We start from the raw sequence: 24453 nt of genomic DNA, 5'->3' as shown, positions 1-24453 counted from the left end.
TTCATCACTGTAAATCATGTACTGTTTGTTTCTATAATATAAAATTTAAAAAAAACATATGCTTATGCATATTTTATAGTGTATGTAATGAGTTTTGATAAATATATTTTATTTATACTAGTGTCAATGTCTATATAGTTTCCCAAATGGGAGATTATTTTTTTAGATAAAGATGGCTATTCTGGCGAAACATTTTACGATATAAACATGAAATAAATATGAATAGTAAGATATACGATCCTTTAAACAGAAAAAAATCGAAAAAAAAACAAATGAAAAACATAGTTTTTTTGTTTTATTGAGTTTTATTTTCCAATGGACATTTGTTACTTAAATTTGTTACTTAAATTTGGTTTACTTTGCTACCAGTTTCGACCCAACCGTATCATTAAATAGCAAACTTAAAACTCGATTAAGTTTTTACTTGTTTGCTGTTTTAATTACTTTACTTGTTTTAAGATTGCTACTTAATGACACGGTTGTATCCAAACCGGTAACAAAGTAAACAAAATTTAAGTAAAAAATGTACATTGGAAAGTAAAACTCAAGGAAACAAAAATGTCTATAAATTGTTACATAGTTAACGCCTAAGAAATACAAAAAATACTTAGTTTTTATTCTGATAACTGAGCAAAATTCATCAAGTTAATTTTCGCACGGTTTCGATTTCTCGTCCCACAGTCAACAAGATCCATAAAGAATTAAAAATAACAGTCAAATGATAAAACGTAGGTATAGTGCGAACGGATAAACAAATATTTCGCTAACCCGAGGATATAGATCAGAGGTTCCCAAACTTTTTTGCCCCATAGACCACTTGTCAAATTTTTTTTCCCGTAGACCCCCTGCCTGCCGAATATTGAATTTTCCTAAAACTATTAACGTCCCATGTGATAATCATTTCTCTTTTTCGTAAGAAAATTCCCTTCCCTTGCCTGTCCAACAACCGGGTGGCGGTATAGTGCCTCTGTCTTTACGTTGTGCAGACAGGGGCGCCCTTGTGAAGTATTTCACCAAATGGAGCAGGATAAGCAACGGGAATTTCTTTCTGTAGCTGGCCCTACAGAACTGCCCCTTAAGTTCTTTATTAGCGCTTATTCCGATCAGTTCTTCTTGTCATATGATATCCGATTCTTCAACATTTCATTTCCACAGTCAAAATGTCCTCAAACTTAGTTTTGAAGTCTGTGTGAAGTACATTTAAATGTTGAAGGTCATTATTACCCTGAACGGTTTTCAAAAACAACTTGGAAATCTAGGAAAATTCGCGGCTTCCGATGTGCAATGTTTTGCTTCAGTATATTATTACTGACGAGAAAAGGAACGTATAATTTTATTTATGCACCTCAATAAACAACTTTATGAAATATAAAAATACATATATCAAATAAGTAATTTCTCAGTCTATAAACATAAACTAAAAATAACTAAATAATAAATAAAAAAATAAATAACTAAACATAAACTTAGACAAATATTGCATAAACTGTGATATTTGTGTAAGGTGTATTGTGTCATCTACGGAACTCCTAAATGTTGACTTAAGGTAATAATAATAATAATAATAATAATAATAATACTTGGATGACTTGTATAGCGCCGTTTTTGTGCAAAAACACCTCAAGGGTGCTTGCTGTAAATGGTAAATGGGGGTCCGCTCGTATGTACCCCCATTTGAATCTCGTGGACCCCCAAATTTTTTTCTTGCTGACATAGACCCCCAGCAAGCCGATATCGACCCCTGGGGGTCTATATAGACCACTTTGGGAACCTCTGATATAGATTGATGAAAAACGCCTTAGTTGTTCCAATTAGAGCTGCACGATTTGAAATGTGCGCTTTTTTGAGTTTTCAAGCAAACAACGTCCATATACTTGACAGCTGTCATTTATAAATGCTGGAGAGTCAAAAATTTATTTCACGTACTACGTTTTGTTGCTCCGTCAGGCTTTGCCGTTATTTTCGTTGAAAACTTTATTGTAAAAATTACCACAAGGCCTATGTCATTTATGTGTGATACTGTTGTGGGTCGTTTTAACATGCAGTAATATAATATCAGAAAACAATGATGTTTTAATTTTTAATGTTTTTACTATTTTCAAAATCTGGATTTTTAGTTTCAATCGATAATTCGGAAATCCGAGGAGCCCTAAAATACTTGAAACAACCTTAAAACATGACCCTATTTTTTTTGTAAACACAAGAGTGGCAACATTTGAAAACTCACACTGCAATCATTATAAACTAAAAGTTTTGATTGTGCTTTGATGGAGGACTTAGCTAGCCGAGGAATAATTGAACTCGTAACGCATCGCATGGGTGGGAACCCGACGCACTTATCAACTTAGCTACTACTTCAGCCAGCTAGTAACATAGCTTATTAATAGTTTTTATAACTAATACATCGCTTTTTTTATCAGGCTACTTTATCATCTCCTACGCATTGTGATGATGGTAAATACATGATAATACCCATTAATTTTAGTTCGTAGATAATGAATGCGCAGGTTCATAACCCACTCTTTTTGTCACGCACAATAAATGATAAGCCAATAATACAACTCAGTTATCTTAGTTTATCTCATCGCTTTAAATAGTCGTCACCGTAGTAGTAAATACTCTTAGTATCGCCCTGGTGTCACCAATTTGAAATGAAATGTTGCTTTATCTCTTGGTGCGCCTCCGCAAACTTTTTACCGTTTGCAATCTGATATTATTTTAGTGAAAACTTACTTTATTTCTTGTGTAGTACATTCTCACCAAATAATGTGTTTATAAAAATAGTATTATTTCGTGTATAATATGAAGTAATTTCCTCAGAATTGCTAGTTATATTCAGAAAAATGATTTTTTTATGTTTGTCCTCAAGGATTCGCTGGCGTTTAAGATTTTTTTTCTAATTTTTTAGTTTTATTTTTACATTGGCTCCACACAAAAATATGACATAGGCCCTGAGGAAAAAAATGCCTCAGGGACTATTTCATCTTTGAGGATGCTGAGATGCTGTTGGAAATAAATGAGAGAAAGTTCTGGGAAGGAAAAAGAAATGATGATAACAATGTTTTATAGCGTAATTCAGCGATATCTCATCCATTCTCAACTAGTTTAAACCTTCCTAAAATTATTTATGGTTGTTTTTATAGTGCCTACAATCACACTGATGTTATGAATATAAATTTGACTAAAACGATGAAACGTTTGTAACTGTGACGTACTAGATATACGCCAATTATACATTAAAACACTACTAAACTACATTTTTGACAAAAAAAAATAAATTTCAACATACACAAAATAACACTAACAGACTAGTTAGACAAGCGTACAAAGAAAACATAAAAACTCCGACAATAAATTCAAGCTTTGGACAAAGACACTACCAATACCATGCAATAAAAACTTGAAATTAAAATTGAGGAAAATAAAAATAAATTCACACACATAATTACAAAATGGATTAAAGAACAAAAAAGACAATATTACCAAAATTTCACAGCATAAAATAAAAATAAAACCTAAACGTAACACACAAAACCAATATAAACACACATCACTCACAAACACACAAGATTAATTTCAATGTACTATTTTTTTTAATTTTAAATATATTATTATGTATTTTTAATTTTAAATGTATAATTTTTCTCATTAAATGCATTATGTAGTTTATATTTCATATTATAAAATGAAGGCCTCAGCACGGGCAAGCCACCCAGTGAGGCCTACATTACTGGAAAACTTGAATTGTAAAAAATATTGTACCTAACAAAAAAAAAAATTTTTTTTTTTAATAAATATTGAAACATTATTATGCATATACACATACCCACAAATATCTACAAATCCACGTATGATACATACATACATTGTTCTAGAAAAATATACAATACCAGATATATTTATGACATTTGCGACCTTTGCCTTTTTTTTTCAGTGTCATATTTCGTTGTCAACTGTCAGTATTATCTTCTGCTTCAATAATTTAATATTATATTGATTGGCATAAACTTTAAAATTTATTCCAATATTTATTTTCTTTATTATTAATTTGAATATATTAAAACATTTATTTATATAATGATACATTAAATCACCATACTAGGCGACTGCCTGTTTCATGGTGACCAATGGAATATAGTTATGTGAGGTCTAGTTTGAACATATTAACTAAATGTATAAACGTGTTGAAAATAGGAAGAATTACAGTAGAAAATTTATAACGGAAACAGAAAATATAAAATAAAATAGAAAACAGAAAAACGTAAATAAAAAAAGAATAAAGAAGAATAAGACATGCTATTATGTAGAATGGGATCACATACATTTCTCTAGTTGTGTATGTGCGCAGGTATGCATAAGCGCGTAAATACACGTATACACATTCACCCACACACGCACACATATTCATATACATAGATGCATACATATTCATACGCATATATATGTACACACACACATACATACACATACAATAGTAAATTATAGGGAGTTTACATCTCCCGAAAATAATAATAACATTACTTTTACCCACATTCATGTGAGACTGGTTTCAGTGTGAACCTGCGCGCGATACCTCGCGCGGCAATTATTTCACTCTCTCTCCAGTGGTCTAGCCGCCGGTTTAGCCCTAAATCTCGCCTAACGCAAGCGATCTGTTTTGTTCATAAAATTATTGCAACGTGAGTTTTGTTAAAATAAAAACTAAATTGAAAATATTCGAATCCTCATTTTTACACACCGAGAGTAATCAAGCAACCTTGGATTCTGCGGATCACAGAATCATTTAGCCAACAACTCATTAAAATTGGAGATAATCACAATCCTCCAAACATATATTTACATACTTATTTATTCATTATCTGAGTATGAGAAACAGGCTACTAACACTATCTCATTCACTCATCATATAATCATTATGTTGGTGTTTTAGAAATAAACTTAAAATCATTTAGCAATGCTGCTAAACTTGCTACGAGCTTGAATCCATAGGACTTTTTACAATTTACATAATGCTATAGATTGAGATACTCGCTTGTATATTTAGCAGTATATTTGTGTTGCAGATCCATTTTCACACAAGATAAGCCGAATTACTGTAGCCCGATATCAAATTCTTTACAATATGTTTCATGATCACCGTTCGGTATCGTAGGGACCAATAAGATTATATATTTAACGATAGGATTTTGGAAACTACCCACTGATCCCTTTGGCCAAGTCGGAAATGCCTAAGCGTTTTGTGATAAGCGCATAATACATAACTTTTGGCCCAGAAGTTTGTTGATTCCGTTGTTATTGAAAAATATGTTGATAAACAGGGTGCACGGAAAAAAAGGAGTATTGCTAGTTTATTAACAATTTCTAATTGGTAATTCCTGTTAAAAACGGGATTGCAGAGCTTGTAAATAAATTAACAGGTTTCCTGAAAAACTTTTAGTAAATTACCAATATGTTATTATGATGTCGGTACACGTGTTCTTGAAAATCCGAATATTTTAGCATTACAACGAAAATTCTTTAAATCGTCTAGATATATAGGGTGTCCGGAGCTAAAGTGCATCAAATTCAAACATGATTCTGCATGATAGTGAAAAAAGTTTTAAGGTAGTTTTCAGGTACAAAAGCTTAATTGTTGTATGGATAAATAAATATTCTTCATGGGAAAATATTTTTGAATTGGAAAAAATTGGGAATTTCGAAAGAACTTTGTCATGTATCTCCCTAAATATGTGCGTTTTACCTCGTGACACCCTGTATTACAGAGGCAAATCGGTAAAACATTATTTAATTGATGTTTTATTAATAAGGCCTGTTAATTTATCGTGAGGGCAAAAATCGATTTCTCTCCGTGTGTTAAGGCCCCGTCGTAGACGTTCAAAGATGGTTTGAAAAGGAAATAATAATACGAATTTTAGAAGGAGCGCGCTAATATCAAAAAAAATGATAGCTAAGCGAAAATATTTAATAAAAAACGACTCGTTTGAAAAAGAGCAAAAATCTTTTGACAAATTTGCAAAAATTTAAATTCAACAAAGTTGCATTTAAAAATACGCTGTGATACTTGTTCATGCCCATAACATATTAAAAAAAAATCAATAATAATAAAAAAATAATTAAATTGACTTATTACCCAGTTAGACTCGAGAATAATTCTCCACTAACCGGAAATTCTAATTAGTTAATTAAGATTGTTATGTATTATTTTATTCTATTGTATCTTCTATTATTAACAAAAAAATAATAATAAAAATAACAGAACAAAACATGTTTTCAATAATTTTCGGAGCTTAGTTTGCGATTTTTTTCTATCGAGAGAGTTTCAATTAATTAACGTTTCAGCATAACAAATGTAAAGATAGTATAATCAAAAATATTAAATTTTTTTTTTTGAACTTAAAAACTTAAAGATTTGAAGAGAAATTTGTTATACATTGGTACAAATTGGGAATGCGGGGAATTAAGGGATGTACTTGACTTGCTTTAACCTGTGATTCCTGACATTATTTGGAATAAAAAATGTTAATGACATTTTGATGATTGATTCGTACAGAACTATTGAACTCTTCGGAGAGAGACTGACCGATGAAATTGATTATCTAATTGAAAATTTCTTATTTTATTTGCATATGTATTTTTTATCAGTTAACACTAAAAGTGGTAAGAGAAGCATAAGTCATGAGAGTTTAAACAATTTTTTGAATAACAACTTTTTATTTTTAACTTATTTTGAAGGTTATAACCAAATCGACTATTACGATGCTTAGTAAATAAATCCCAATGGTCGAGTGGTTTAAGACGCCTATCCCGGTATAAGTCGAGAGATCCTGGGTTCAATTCCTAGTTGTGACCGTTATCTTTTTATTTTTTTATGCCTTGTTCTGTTTTATGCTTCGCTTAAATTTATTAGTATTATCTTCTCATTCAATGATATTTGACATTGATAGGTTTAAATTTCGAAATTAGTTAAAAAGAAAAGGTTGTTCCTGAATATTCATTAGACTTTTAAAGGTCAAAGTATCCCATAAAAAGAAAAATCAGATATGTTTAGCAAAGATACAATCTAGGTTTCAAACCAATTTCATTAGTCACTTTGTTTTTATTTTAAAAAGTAGATGCCAAAAATATGGGAAAAATTAATTGCGAATTTGAAATATGATATAGACAAATATGACGCTAAATAAATAGGTCCCAATGATCGAGTGGGTTTAGACGCCTGTCCCGGCAAGGCAAGAGATCCTGAGTTCAATTCCTAGTTGTAACCGTTATCTTTTTATTTTTCCGTGTCTTATTCTGTTTCATGTTTCGTTTAGATTTATTTGTATTTTCTTCTTCTTCAATGATATTTAAAATCTCCTCCCGATAGCCTGAAAACGGAGAATCGAATTACTAAATTTAAGAGAAAAGTAATGTAGAATGATTGTTAAGTTGAAATGTTATGTACTATTTTATGTGTAAAATTATTATTGTTATACAGGGTGTCCGGAAACTCGTAGTACAAGCGGGAAACTGGTGAATCTACATCACATTTGGAGTCGATTTTGTAGTATATATTTTTTTTATTTGAGCTTTCGTTATCGAGTAAATCGAGTTTGAAGTTGATTTTTTTATTTTTTATTTATTTTTTTTTTAATCAAATTGTTATAAATTATTACTGAAGATCAAAGTACCCAACTAATTAAAACTATTTGAAAGTAAAACAAATGAAGAAACTCGGATTTGAAGCATTATTTTGAAATCACCCTTCATTTAACCCGGTGTAATCATAAAATATTTCTGCTCTGCAGGGTTAAAACATCTGTTATTCAACCCTAAACACCAGAAAAAACTTTAACCCTAAAATAGCCGAAAAATATTTTTTTTTGGTTTTTTTTTTTTTTTTTGAAAATGCGCAAATCAAAAAACTTTATGTTTTTTTGGGTTCCCCATGTGGTGTAGATTCTCCAGTTTCCCGCTTGTACTACGAGTTTCCGGACACCGTGTATATGTCAATATTATCTAGTTTATATTTAGTTAGAATTGGAGAGTGTTAATAGACCCAACAAGAAAACGGGCTTTATACCTAAGAAAGTATAAATGACAAATTATTCTTACCTCGAAGATTGTGGTCAAGAATTGCCGATCCCTTTCTGCAATCGTAAAGTTTTGTCTGGGCCATGCAATATGCGCAGCAGATTTTTGTTTTATCAGGTGGCACCATGGTTGCAAGTTAATAAATTTGTGAGGAGAAGAAAATTATTCAAGATTAAATGTAAGTGTTTCAAACAGTGAGTGAAAATAGACACCGAAAAACTACAATGACAAGTAATTCTATTTTTGAAGCATAGACTAAAATTTCTGACAAGTATTCGAGAGAATACTTACCAAGTTAGTGTTCATTATAAATAGAGGCATGAAACATAATCTTTGAGGTAGTTATTTAAATATTAGGAAATTATAAAGTAACCGAAACAAAAATAAATTATATTATGGTACTCAACCAGTTAGAAAGTGAAATATTTGTACTTGTACTATAACTATAATGTGTAAGAAATGACATATGGATTTTAGATATTTAAAAATTAATTATTAAATCATATTTTAAATTAGTTATTAGTTAAGAATTGAAACAAAGTATTTTATTGCGTGTATAGAATTCTTGAAGAAATTTTACTGCCTATGTCTTAGAATACATAGGAAGGTATATCTCTTAGTTGTTGTTATCTTTTGAAAACGTATATTGTATTCATAAAACCGTCGTATTTCCCAGTGATATTATAATAACACGGCTTTAAATAAATGTTTAAGAAAAATACAAACTCAGCCGCCATCTTATAATAGTAGTCAAGTATAATATATGTTCCAAGTGGATCGGATCACTGCGCCGATACAAAAAAATAACTCCCGTCAGCACATCGGCGCAGGCGATTTTTCAAATGGGTTAAAATTTATAAATTCAAATTTTCGAAAGTTCGAATGGACAAAATTCAAATTCAAAACAAAGTTGCGAAGAAATCCTTTAGATTTAGATGCTGCGAGGAATCTGATTGGTTAGACACTATTAATTGAATTTGTTTTGGACTTTTTCACCATTTCCCGCAATGCGGATTTTTCATTTGAAAATTTCGTCCGATTGAGCCACTCTTCCCCTAATTGATGAAAACTCGTCACAGATTTGAAGAGAGAAGAAGATTTTGTCACTTTAGATCGGCGTCTGCCTGGTGGTACAGGGGAAAGAGTGAATCTAACGTTCGAGTCACAGGCGTAAAAAGCCAATATTATATTATAATATATGGAATGTATATATTTGATATTATAATTTATGATATGTAAATGTTTGATATTATTATACATGAAATGTACATATTTGATATTATAATATGTGATATGTTTGATATTATAATATATGAAATGTATATATTTGATATTATAATACGAATATATGATATGTATGTGTTTGACATAATAATATGTGATATTATAAAATCTGATATTAAAATGTATGATATTGTAATATATGATATTATAATATATGATATTATAATATATGGTATTATGTATGTCGTTAAGATTCTTTGTTTATTTTAGAGATTTGTAATGGCAAATTCAACCGTAGGTCTGCCCAATACACCAGGGCCGCGCGTCGCATATTCTTATGCATCGCTTTATCACTTACGTCGTTAAGATTCCGAATTTATTTTAGGGTTTTGGCACAATTTAAGGCACACATATATCCCCGGCACCCAACCAGCATCGCCTCGAATAAATAGTTGACGAATAAATTTCCTGCAAAGATTTAATTTAATATGCCATTTTTCATTTGCAACCAAAACGAAATGTTCGTTTTAGCTCCAGTAGCGTTACCTACATCATCGTAGCCAAATTTAAATAAGAAAGGAATGAGCTTTCAGGGTATCTATTCCCCAGTCTCGATCGCTCGCGTTTTCCGCCGAAAGTACATACACTGGTAGAGTTTGTTATTCTCGAGTCTCACCGAAAGTACATACTACACGCCATACGTCAAAATTCATTCGACTTAAACAACGAGTGTGTCGAAGCAGTAGAGATCGGCAAAACTGTCAAAATCTCATTGCATCCTGGTGAATTGCCTTATACAAAAAAAAAAATCGTTTCCCGCGCGCAGATTTGCCAGACATCAACTCTGCGTCTGCACCAACCAGCTCTATTAAAAGATTTTTCTGGCATTTCGATATGAATCCACCACCGCCATTCATTGCAGAAAAAGTGCGGTAGCAAATAAGAACGACGCGGCAACGGTTTGTTTTTGACTTTTCAAATTAACTCCATAGAAACCTCAAACACATCAGAAACATAGACAATATTCACAGGGTTGCCAACACAGTCATCTCTTCAACCGTGCGACACTCAAGAATGTATAAATATAGAACTTATGACAAAAATCGTAGAGATTTTCGTTCGTAGATGGCGCATAGCGAGTAATTCGTGGTAGAGACTCTGGAATAGATACCCAGATCGCTTTAAAAATAATAATAATGAATGAAAAAATTAAAATGAACATTGAATTAGTGCAATGTTTCTGAAATCATAGAAATAAACTTTTCCTTCCACACATTTTTAAGTTTAGCTCACGGACATTCAAATAGCGGTTTTCCCTAGTTTGTAAAATCACTCCGCAATCATATGGCGATGGTTCATTAAAAATAGAACATGGTTTGAATTAGCGATTCCGATGCGGATTGAGCTTTATGAAGATTCGTTAAAATAGAGAAAAAAAAACTCGAATTTCTTTAAAAATGTACACAAAGTAAGAATCTTTAATACAGGGTTTTCCAATAAGAGGTGTTATTTTGATATTCAATCGTAAAAGATCAATGGTTTCGTTGCTTGTGTGGCACGTAGTGCCGTCTTGTTGAAAGTAAACGTTTTCCGGAACAATACCATCCAATTCCGGCAATAAAAAATCATTAATCATCTCTCGATAGCGCAATCCATTCGAAAAAGTAAGGTCCAATAACTCCGCCGGACCATAAACCGCACACAACAGTCACACATTGAGGATAGAGAGGCTTTTCAACAATAACTCTTGGGTTTTCCGAGCCAAGTGACAATTTTGCTTGCTGTCGAAGTCACCGAGGTGGAAATGGGCCTCATCACTCAAGATGATTTGCATTTGATTCACTCGGTGAATTTTAATAATTTCAATGCGTTGTTGGAGCGTATATCGTTCCATTTGTATTAATGGCGTAGTTTCTAATTATCAAATGTAAAAAAAAGACATCTTCAAAAGTAACATCTACCGAAATAGCGGGCTATTCAAAATAACACCTCTTATTAGAAAACCCTGTATTATTACGATGTGCCGAAAGTAACAGTGCTGAATTAAAAACAGATTCTTCGGGAACAATACAGAGGCACAACATTAAATCTTCACATACTCAACTGTTGAATAAAAAGCGCAATCACAAATTGAAATTAGTTTTCGTTCGATTCTCAGAGAATTTTTTTACAAGAATGTTGTTGTGTACTTTTCAGGTGTTTTCAACATATTATGTATAAATATATAAATTTCAACACCAATTTTGTTGACTTTATTAACGCCTGCAAGATTAAACCGACCAACGCGCTAACTTTTGAGTTTTACAACGCGTATTTCTTTTACATCAATTCGTGTCTAGGGCATAAGTAGCAAACTTTTATTATATCGTTAACCATGTTTATAAGCATGTTTAAGGTTTATGTAATGCTTGTGTTTGAAAACAGTTATCTTTTACTATAAATTAAATAAATAATGGAGTTTGGGTTGGGGACACAAATAATTAAATGTAAACAAAGATATGTCGTTTAACTTTGAATCGCGTATCTGGTGGATATAGTTAGTTAAACAACGCAATTAAAACAATCATTTGCTTACATTATTAACAATTGGTTCCCACTGCCCGGCTTCACTCGAGTTTCAATACTATTTACGTAATTTTTATTTTATTTATTGCAAATAGTACAAGATTTCAAAATTATAACAGTATGCAAAATATTTTTTTCCCTAATTATTCTACTACTTCATAAGCAACATGAGCTTGTGTTTATGGGAGGAGTAAGAAAATACAAAAATAATGTTTAAAAGTGACGTGTGAACAGTATTCAAAGTTTTATTAAAAAAAATACAAACGTAATTCAAAATACAAATTAACATAATTCAATCTCTAGAATTAGCTACAAACATAATACAATCTTCAAATTAACTACAAATATAATTGAATATACACAATTTTATTATAACAATAGTCAATTTTTTTTTGAATGCTAGAATGTACAGGGTTTTCCAATAAAAGGTTTTATTTTGTCATTCAATCGTAAAAGATCATTGGTTTCGTTGCTTGTGTGGCACGTAGCGCCGTCTTGTTGAAAGTAAACGTTGTCCAGATCAATACCATCCAATTCCGGCCATAAAAAATCATTAATCATCTCTCGATAGCGAACCATTCACCGTATCTGTTGCTCCAACCTCATTTTCGAAAAAGTAAGGTCCAATGACTCCGTCGGACCATAAACCGCACCAAACAGTCACACGTTGAGGATAAAGAGGCTTTTCAACAATAATTCTTGGGTTTTCCGAGCCCCAGATTAGACAATTTTGCTTGTTGACGAAGCCACCGAGGAGGAAATGGGTCTCATCACTCAAGATGATTTGCATTTGATTCACTCAAGTGAATTTTAATATTTTCAATGCGTTGTTGAAGCGTGTATAGTTCCATTTTTATCAATGGCGTAGTTTTTACTTGTCAAATGTCATAAAATAACAGCTTTAAAAGTAACATCTAACGAAATAGCGGGCTATCCAAAATAACACCTCTTATTGGAAAACCCTGTATATGTAATATGCGTATATTAAGGGTACAATATATCATTGCCCAATTTCAGGGAAAAATTAAATGAATTAAGTAATGTGTTGAAATCAATACGACAAGTTGTCTTTATTTTAAAAAGATATTTAAAAAATCTTCATATATTTTGATGCACATGATGTTTATCTGTTCCAGAAACTCTTGAAAAACTTATTCAATTTCACATAAAGTAAGAGCAAACAGACCATACTTCGGGCATATCAAACACATATCTATCGGTTTTTCTGTCTCCAGTGCCAGCGGTTATGATTTCTTTTAGTTGAGAAAAAAATACATATCTTCCATTATAGAATATTGAAAACCTCTGGTGCAGGTGGTACCAGAATGAAAAACTTTTCTCTCGATGTTGCCAGCACTAAGAAGTATCAAGTGTTAATGTTGCCACCATATGTTGTTTCTTTCGCAAAATTTCCCACACTCATCCGGAGAAACCGCTTTGTAACAACACGCAACCCTTCCCGATTTCTGCCCAATCGCCAGTCAATATATCAGTATTTCTACATCATTATTAGTAGTGCTTAGAGCAGAAGTAGAAAGGAAGATATACATAATACATAAGCAAAGTAAAGTTTCTTGCTTAAATATAATAATTTTAGTTTAGAGTTAATTCTAGGAATCCGAGAGGGAAAATATTAGGGCAATATTAGCATTGATTTCAATATTAACACACCAAAGTGTAATAATGCTTTAATATTAGTGCTTACCTCGAGAGATTTTTTTAATTTTTAATATTTTTTTAAGTTGTTAAAAAGAATGTGACCTTACTTGAGTACCCCGCTCTAAGGTCACATTGATCATGTTAATTTGTGTGAGTTATAAATTGTAAATTTAGTCTTTTTAGTACCTTAATTTTTTAAAGTAATTTTTGTGAACGTTCAAAATATAAGAGGTAAATTATAAAGCGAAATAATAGAAGAAAAACAAAAGATTGTGCAAGATAAATGTATTGTGGAAAAACATACAGAAGAAAAACATGACACAACGTTAATCTTTATGAGGTCAATACCAATCATTTTTTTAGAAATAAAATTTTGATGTGTATATTTGCGCTTCAATATACGCTTTAATATTGAATTATCGTGTAATATATATTTAATTGACTAAGCCTAGCAAAGTCCTGTTTTAAATTGAACGTTTAGCATTTCGTATGTCCGTACAATTGTTAGTTGTACGAACCGTTTCCTGTTCAAGATGGTAGTCGTGTTGGATAATGCCTTTTTATTCCGCCAGAGTTTGCATGAATGTGGATCCTTCCATGATCTGTCAAGAATCGATTATCATGGTAGATACCTACCTGCTTGAAGAAAGCTTGAACAAAGAATTGTAATTGAGATAGGGACGTTTCTTTGGACACATTATTTATTTACACAACCTATTTTAAATCATTAAATATATGGTTTATATTTAAGGTATTGGTACCTACTTACAGATGTGTAGACTGAGTTCTGTCGAAGTGAGATTCCTGAGGCACATATGTGTAAAACCATGTATAAACTGTTGTATCTCCGGGTTTTCTAACAAACTCTCTTAATATACTAATATCTAGCGCCGTCTATGGGTAAGCTGTTACACTTATATTTATAATATTACATGTTCCAAATATGGAGATCCGGATAAAATACAAGCCTGGTGTAAACGTATCGAGTAGGGATATGGTTACATGCTTTTAATATGTAGGGTATTTAATGCGTTGTAGAAGAACTTGGGCAAATCAAATCCTTGAGTTAGGTCAAGTTAAGAGTCGGAATAATAAAAAAAGTTTGCATGAGGCGATGTATGAATGTGAATGAAGCATGGAGTGCGTGCCCCGATAGAGTTGTGTGGCGGTTCAACCTCTCTGCTTACCCTTGCGGGGAAACGGCATGATAGGTAATTGGTTGGTTATACAAGGATTTTCTGCTTATTCAAAAAATTATCTGCAATTCAAATTACCCCAAAAGGTGTATTGATATTTTTCATCCATTTACTACTTGTTTAAAAAAAATAATGTTTCTTTGTTGGTCCAGTACGCTTTCCCATACCATTAATCCGATTTTGCTGAAAATTTAAACGATTGTTCTTATTAGTGCCAGGAGTGTTTGAAGTGTAGTTTGAATCGTATAAAAAGTCAGGGACGCTCGAGAAAGACTAGAATTATATCAGCACTGGAATGAGATACGGAGTCGGAGTAAAGTCGGAATAGTGTAGTTTTCATCATTAAAAACGTAGATTTCATGATAGTGGATGGTAGAAAAAGTCGGGGATTCCCGGAAGACATGAAATTGAATAATTATTTATGGTAAATTGAGACGTAAATGATGAGCGAAGAAAGAGGTGTAAGGAGAACGTATGACTTGGAAGTGAATGGTTGAAAAGGCCGAGGACGCCCAACGAAGATACGGTACAATCAAGTGAAACAAACACTTTTTACATTATCGTCGTCTTACTCGTAGGTTCCAATGTGATGCGCGTTATATGTATTGAATTTCTAGAACGTGCTATTAGCTGCCGCTACACTTATTACAATACAATAATATCATATGCACATTAATGTTAATTATGCTGAAAAACTAGTTACTCCTGTAACACAGCTTTTAAAAAAATCTTTTAAAGAAAGTGTATTTGCTAGTATTTGGAAAAAAGCATTTGTAACCCCTGTTTTTAAAAAAGGGGATAAACATAATATTGAAAATTATAGACCTATCTCTAAACTATGTATGTTAAGTAAAATCATGGAGAAATCGTATATGACCAACTTTTTAACTTATGCTAAAATACTATTACTAACCCCCACCAACATGGTTTTTTTCAAGGCAGATCTGTTGAATTGAATCTAGGCCAGTTTACTGATTTTGTTCTCAACTCTATGGATAGTGGGAAACAGGTTCACAATTCACGACATACTATTAAATAAGCTCTTGAAAATCGGTGTATGTAGAAATCTTCTGAGATGGTTAAAAGGTTACATGTCACAAATTATAACTATTCCCTCAGGGGTACCTCAAGGTTCTCATTTAGGGCCTCTCTTGTTTATATTATATATAAACGACATAAAACGTGTTATAAGTCATTCTTTTTTCCTATTTTACACAGATAACATGAAATTATATAAACTTATTGACTTCACAGATGACTGCAACCTGTTACAAGAAGACGTAAGTAAAATTAAACAATATTGCGATATCAATCAACTTTATCTAAATACAGAAAAGTGTAACGTTATTACATTTACAAGTAAAAAACAGCCGATTAATAACACTTACAGATTAAACCATGTACCCCTACAACGAGTAGAATCAATCAGAGATCTTGGAGTACTGCTAGATTCTAAAATGTTATTTAAGGATCATATTGAACATATTTTAGAAAAAGCTTATAAACAATTGGGATTTATTATACGCATTACAAAGCCATTCACTATAGTACACATTAATTCTGCTATATATGTCATATATAAGGTCACAACTCTTGTTGATTCACCATATCTGCTAGAAAAGATTGCATTTCGTTTCCCTGAACACAACACCAGATCGAACGACTTATTTAGAACACCACACTGTAAAGCCAAATATGCGCAAAACTCATTAATAGGACGTATCTGTAAAACTCACAATGCCTCTAGAGATGTAGACATTTTCAAATGTAACTCGAAATATATATAAATAAAATGTAACTTACTGAAATGATAACTTAATTTTTTATTTTGTGAAATAATGCTATCATCATTGTTTATTTTATTGTTTTATTATAATCATGCGAAAACTGTATTACTTCTAACTGTCTTTAATTGTTTTTATAACATTTTGTAATTCCATAATATGGAATTACAAAATGTTTATAATTTTTATTATAATGTTTATTCTTTATATTTTTTTGTCATTTATAAATATATTGTATAGGTGCAAATATCGAATTAACGACTAGAATTAATGGAACATTATTGGTCTAATATTTTAGATATATGTCAGCTAGTATTTAATAAGAAAAAAAATCCCTACAATAGCACATTACAATTCCATAATAACAAGAAGCCACTGAATAATTGAACAATATTATGTAATTTCATAATGGAATTCCGCAAGTCGATATCCGAGTGGCCACAGGCCTAATAGTGAGCACTGCCCACTTGCTTCCATTCGTATCGCAGCGGCCCTTTGATCCGAAAGGTATAAATATTCTTGCTAGCGGCCCGGAACTTGAGAGTACCTGATCGCGAATTGTGGTGAAAGCTCCAACACGTTGAGGCCCGACGGAAATTTATCGAAATCAAAAAAAAAAAAATTATAGGATAATACTCACAAAGATGAATTCAGCATGTTTCATATATGTTATTTATCTAAAAAGAACAAACTTTATAATCGAATAGTGAAAAACCTTTTGAATATTCAAATTTGAACAAAGTGTGTAGTTATTGTTCTTTTTTATGTAAAAACAATAAGTCGGTATAAGCAAGACAAAATGCTGTTTATCAGTGACGTTTCGCAAGGAAATCACTTTTAAAAGTGTATACAGGTGTATCGGCAAGTACCCGGCAAACTTTAACCAGCTATTCCTCAGCACATTTGCAGTAAAAAAATGTTATGGGCGCTTTGCTGTCCGGTAACATTTTTTTTCCATTAAAAACAAAAGATAAATAAAAAATCCACACTCCGTCACTGTCATTTGCATTGTTTCTCGTGTTCAACAGCTGTTATCAGCAAGTGTGTCAAAAAGTGTCCTCGCTCTTTCGTACACACTAAATAATAATAGTTAAAAATGAGACGAATGGTGCCGTGCCATTTCGTTGTGATTGTAAAAGCGCGCCAACGTAGGTACGTACGTACATTATTCAACGAAACTCGAACAAAATATTGCCAGATGGGTTTTCAAACTTTGACAAAGGATAAAACATTGGTGACATGTGGTGAAAATATGAATAATATTTTTTTTATTTAAAAAAAATGTTACCGGACAGCAAAGTGCCCATAACATTTTTTACTCCAAATGTGCTGATGAATAGCTGGTTAAAGTTTGTCGGGTACGTGCCGATACACCCTGTATAGTTTGGATGGTCTCTAATGAGGTCCAATTTTTTTAAATATTTATTTTGATGAAAATGTATTACTTAGTAATTAATTTTTCATTATTTGTAAAAATGAAAAAGTTATGAGCTTTTAAAGCGAACATTGGTAAAATATTACGCAATGGTGTCCCGTGAAGTGACACACAGTACAATAATTATTCATAATTCTAATGGCAGTTCTGCAGTACCGGCGCGCGTAACCCGGCTTTACAGCCAGCCGCAAAATTCTACATTTTCGATGGTGGGTTATATCGTTGGTGTATATGACCAAACAGTTGCGACCTCAGAATGCTCTAATTAATATAATATATTTGTAAAAACCATTACATTTTGTTGTAGGAGAAAACCTCATTGCGCGAACCTTATATATAATGTATACACATACATACATTATTGTAACGTATCGTTATTGTACGATATCTTCTTACGAGTAGAATACTGGGCCCTTTATCTCCAGTATTCTATGAGGAAAGGATCTGGTATAAACACTGAATATACGTAAGTACTTAGTACACGGAAGCTGGTTTATTTGGAATATAATACTATAACAATGCAAGTAAGATGTTGCCCAAAGGCCGTCTAGCGAATGAATCGTACTCTCTTGGCGAACACGACAATATAACAGGTGACGGTAGGTCGCGTTCGGTTAAGTTCGGTAAAACCCGAACTTACCCGAACCTTTTAATAACCAAATACTACAATTATGCAATGAAATGAACAACAAACATGAAAAATCCACACTAGTAATCATAAATTTTGTGCCATTGTTTTTTTCTTTCATTTTAATGTGGCAGATACTCCCAGAATCCCCTTTTTGAAAGACCCCCATCCGAACTAATTTATTTATTAATATGCTACATATATACAAAAAATAGTATTGCTACTAAAATACTAATCATAATTTAAATTAAAATGTATTCATTGAAAAAGTATGATAGTATAGCCTTCTTGTACCTACCTTCCATGCAGTTAAATAGATCCGCCACTTCTGCGTATCTATTACTAACTTTAAGTAATTTTGGTACAAGCGAGTGTTTGAAACGCTCAGTCCTGGGATTGTAAAATTTAAACAGGATTTTGGAACGAATTGCTCTCGTGGGTATATGATATACAATGAGGTTTTTTTATTATTTTTATTTCTTTCTAGAGCAATCTCGATGAATTACATAACTCATTGTAGTACGAGAGGAACTTACAATACATAGGTGGGAGGTACAATTTTACATTGGTATTTTGATCAAAAATATAAGTTTCAGATACGAAACAGTACAAAAATAGAAAAATAATCAAAATTATTAGTTACACATACAAAACAGTAAAAAAATAGAACAATGAATGTCAAGTAGAACAAACATGAAGAAACAAAAAAGTAAACATACAGGGATATACACATAAAAGTACTAAGGCAAGGTAGGAATTTACAAGAAGGTACTTACCCACTAATACATTGGTAAAAATAGATTATAATCGATTACAAATACAGGGGATAGGAAAGGAGAGAGAAAGAAACAAGACAAAATACAACACGATAAGAATTACGTATTTTCGTTTTTATATATTTTTCAAAAATTTTCTTTTAAAGCCTTACCTTATTTTTTTCTGTATATGCGCTAGCTGTTTTTATACATATCTGGAAGAGAGTTATGGAGGTAAAGTAAATCAGGGCAACAATTATTTTATAAGCAATAATTATCAGCCTGAAACACTCATCCACATTGAAAAATCTCCTGATAAAAGATACATGACGCCAACGGGACTTGAACCCGTGTCATTTCGATTTCCGGTCGACAGCTCTGACCACTGAGCTATGGCGGCTTATCTCTTATCCGCGAAGTAATTCAATATATACTAGTGTTTCATTCAACAATTACTGCTTGTTACATTTTTTTACCTGAAAACAACCAACTTTATTTTATATGAGAAAGGCATTGTAAGTGCTAACTCTCTCACTAGATGGCGTCGAGACAAATTGTCTACATTTTTTGATGAAAATACTAGAACTTGTCAAATATTAATTATTATTTTTTGGTAAACTAATGTTTAAGAAAAGATTTTTTTATGCATAGCACAAATATCGTACTAGGATCGCCTTCTGTCGCAGCACCAAGTCCGCTCTCTGGTGACTTCACTACTTTAGCAGCGGTAACGGAAGAAGATGTCACGCGTGCTGTGATGTCTTGTCCTAATAAACAATGCACACATGACCCCATACCTACCTGGCTCTTAAAGAAATGTCTTCCAGATATAACGCCTATAATTACCGCAATTATCCAGAAGTCACTAGTAAATTCACTTGTACCGGGAACACTAAAAAAATCAATTATAACTCCGATTCTAAAAAAACAAAATCTTGATACAGACAATGCGGATAATTACAGGCCAATATCTAACCTACCATTTCTGTCAAAACTGCTTCAGAAAATCGTTGCCAAACAATTGGTGGGGTACTTGAACTCGGCCGGTCTATTTTCCAAAAATCAATCTGCTTATCGACAGTTTCATTCAACGGAAACTGTCCTTTTGCGGGTAATTTCAGATTTGATCATCGGGATGGAAGCAGGTAAGTTGGGTTTGGTATCTGTTCTTGATATGAGTGCGGAATTTGACACTGTAGATCATAGTATTTTATTAAATGTGCTTGAAACCGAATTTGGCGTTCGAGGTGATGTACTCCAATGGATGTCATCGTACCTGTCTGGACGAGTAGCTTCAGTAACTTTCAATAAATATACATCACCTGAAACTCCCATCGAATTTGGAGTTCCCCAGGGTTCTGTACTGGGTCCCATTCTCTTCATTCTATATACTAATCGTCTCGAACGACTCATTCACTCAGCTGGCTTTGAATCACAAGGCTACGCGGATGATCGTTTGATTTTCAAGTTTTGCTCCCCGGATGAAAAAGACGTCCATAAAAACGAGGTGGTTAGTTTCATTGACACGGTTTCAAGGTAGATGTCTGTTAATAAACCCAAACTTAATCCGACAAAGACGGAATTTATTTGGATAGCTTCTCCTGGAAGACAAGCCCTCATCGACTCCAGTCCAATCCGTATTCAGAACACAAATATAATCCCTTCTACGGAAATAAAATTTCTAGGTTTCACTTAAGACAATTGTCTTTCTCTTGAATCGCAAATTTCAAAAACTGTAAGTGCTGGCTTTTTCCATCTAAGGCAGATAAAATCAATTAGGAAATGCCTTCCCTTTGATGGAGCAAAATCACTCATTAATTCGTTCGTTGTCTCACGTATGGACTATTGTAATAGTGCATATGCTGGCCTACCTAAAAAACAATTCAACAGAATCCAGTCCGTTTTCAATGCTGCGGCGAGAATGATTTTTGGTGAATTTAAGCATTGTCGTATAACCCCGCTTCTAAGGGATCGTCTTCATTGGCTTCGATGCCCTGAAAGAATAGAGTTCAAGATCTGCTTAATGACCTTCAAAGCATTGCAGGGAATGGCGCCAGCCTATATATCGGAATTATGTGTCCGAAAAAACCTAAGCGATAGACAGCTTACTCTGAGGTCAGCAGATCTTTTTTTTTTTTTTTTTTTTATGTGACACCTCACAAGAGTGTCCCTGCCTGTGCAGTGCACAGACAGGGGAACTATGTCACCACCCGGTTGGGCGGCGTTGTGAGGCGGAGTAAGGTAGGGGCTGTAGGAAGGGATTTGTTAATGCGGGCCTTGAAGAGGCTCGGATTATAGGAGGGAGGAAAAACAGATGCCGGTAGCTCGTTCCACATACGAGCCGACTTACACAAAAACGAGTCGTAAAAACGGCCCGTTCTCATGAAGCCAACGTCAACCGTCTAAGATCTAGATGTTAACAATCGTTTAATCGAACTTTCTCGGTCAAATCGAGCTGTTTACTATGATCGCTCTTTTCGTGTAGCTGGCCCACTCATTTGGAATAAACTTCCCCCAGCCCTTAACAATATACAAAATTTGGCTGAATTTAAACGGGTTTTAAAAACAAAATTATTCAAAAAATCATAATTAATAATTTAAAATCATTTATATTCTCATGAATCTAAGCTTCTTTTTTAATATACTATAAAAAGCCAGGTTTTGAAGTTTTCCGGTAATTGTTTGGTTTCGGTTTCCTCCTTATTGTACTTTTATGTTTAATGTCCACCTATTGTATAATATTTTAACGTTTTCCTGTTTTATATAATATTTTAATTTTAAAGTTCTTATTTTTCGTGCACTGTCACTGTCTTTTATTGTTGTCCTCTACTAAAATAGCACTGTTATTGTTAAATTTTATTCTCTGCTTTTGTGTAAACCGTTTATTCTTTATTTCATATTATGTAATTAATTTTTTTTTTAAAGGAACACAATAGGAAATTTTATTTTAAGTTTATTATAGCTAAGCGCACTTGAAGTGAAACAACACAAAACTGCGCTATATAAATGTTATGTTATTATTATTATAAAGGGTAACAATTATTTTATAAGCAATAATTATTAGCCTGAAACACTCATCCACATTGAAAAATCTCCTGATAAAATATACATGACGCCAACGGGACTCAAACCCCGTGTCCTTTCGATTTACGGTCGACAGCTCTGACCACTGAGCTATGGCGGCTTATCTCTTATCCGAGAAATAATTCAATATATACTAGTGTTTCTAAAATAATGTTTATAAAATAATTGTTACCCTTTTTGCTATGCATAAAAAAATCTTGTCTCAAACATTAGTTTACCAAAAAATAATAATAAATCAGGGCAGTCTATACTACATATATATTAGATCGAATAGGATTCTTCGAATTCTAGTCATAATGATCTGCAGTGGACATAATAGATGCTAGATATAAAGTGTATCTAAAATCCGATTAATTTATTTTTATTTACGATTGAAAAGGTTTTAATCTTGCGATCACAGTACCCAAAACAAAACACCAATCATTTATAAGAAACTGTATATATTTTCAAAAATGAAATATCGGCGTAAGTAATATAAAGGTATAATAAGAGAAGGGGTCGAATGTGTAAAATGAGCACGATAGACTACCGATGTGAAGAACGTGACGTGAATGGGTTGAAGTTACTTAAACCATTCGACTCCTGAGGTATAATGAAATCGTCCGAGTAGACGGAAAGACGGAAGAGTGGCGGAATCGGCTACAGAATAAGAGCGTATAAGTGCTTTAAAGGGTGTTTGGATAATGAACCAACAAACCACTAGAAACCATTTCATCGTTTTATGTATTTAATATATTTAAATTGAATGAAGTAATAAAACTGTCTTCAAACATTAAAAAAAGTTATTATCGAGACGACAATGACGAGACTGACTGACTGATTAGGACGAGATCCCATCTCGATTTTTGGTTTGAAAATTTAGTCGCCTAGAAATGTTTCAGATGCTTTAATTAAATACTGCCTCTGAAACAATCGAGTATTTTTTAGATCAGTCTTTTTATAAGCACAGAAAAAAATAATGTATAAGGCCTATGAAAGCTGCTTTAAAGTTCAAAATATTCTACTTACGAACCCATTTTCGGTTATGATTTTATTTTATAATGTTGCAAATTAAGTTAATGATCGAAATTTTTTTAAATATTTATGCCTGAACATCCACAAAATAAAATAAAAGGTACTTTTGGCCATGTTTTTGCATTAATCAAAACAGGCGGATGGTGTTAAACGGGAATTTAAACCTTATCGTCATTTACGGAAGGGGTGTTATTGATAGCGGCTCGATTTAAAATATTACATGACGTAGTGTATCGCCTTAAACTTACAAATTATGTTAGAAATTGGATTTACCAAAAAATAATTGAACGACATTTTATATTTCATTTACCAAACACCCTGTATTTCGGAGTGCGTTGTACTGGTTCACTCAGTATTTGATGTTGATCTACTGCTATTTTTGTACCAAGTTAATATTTCACTTTGGGTTATAGTTCTACCAACGTGAAAATGGCACGACAACGTATAAAATTCATCAGTTCATAAAACATACTAATTTCGATATGTTGAAGAGAAATGTTACAGCGTGAAATTGTTCTGGTTCAACTCAAACATTGAATTCAAATGTCATTTTTAAAATTGGAATAAGTTGTGAAGAATGCGAATAATCCAGACAAGCGGTAAAGTAGGTACTTACCTACAATGTATTATTTAAACGGCTACTTATTTTTAAATGGCTTTTTCAAAATTGGAATTGTAAATTCCCATAATTTTTCTGCGCTATAATTCGCATGTTTTAAGTACATTATATTATTATGACGATATACGCCGCCGTTATTAAAACAGTTGGTGGTGCAATGATGCATTATAAAAAAAATATAATAATTGCACTCACTATAAATATAAACATATAGTTTTTAATGTGATTGCTGCACAACAGTTCCATCAACTTAGAAAAATCCTGGAGTCAGTATTATAACGTTTCAATTTTGACTGGTCGTCTAACATCGTCTATTTTTATTTATTTTTTAATTATTAAATAAATAATTAAACAATTTAGTATAATCAATAGTGTTAACTAAAATAATTCATACAATTAGTTTTCACTGCTTTCATTTTT

General features: G+C 32.5%; 1 non-coding gene across 1 annotated transcript; it reads right to left on the bottom strand.

Annotated features, from left to right (window-relative positions):
- Positions 1-22426: 22426 nt before the first annotated feature.
- On the bottom strand, positions 22427-22500 carry TRNAY-GUA (transfer RNA tyrosine (anticodon GUA)). The gene has a single exon. It is a non-coding gene; the product is annotated as a tRNA-Tyr (tRNA).
- Between the last annotated feature and the right edge of the window lie 1953 nt (positions 22501-24453).

Source organism: Hesperophylax consimilis, chromosome 26 (assembly GCF_061612785.1).
Source record: "Hesperophylax consimilis isolate HC1 chromosome 26, BYU_Hcon_1.0, whole genome shotgun sequence".
In the NCBI taxonomy this organism is placed as follows: Eukaryota; Metazoa; Arthropoda; class Insecta; order Trichoptera; family Limnephilidae; genus Hesperophylax; species Hesperophylax consimilis.
The sequence above is the reverse complement of the archived record's forward strand: the minus strand, read 5'-3'. Positions and strand labels throughout refer to the sequence as shown.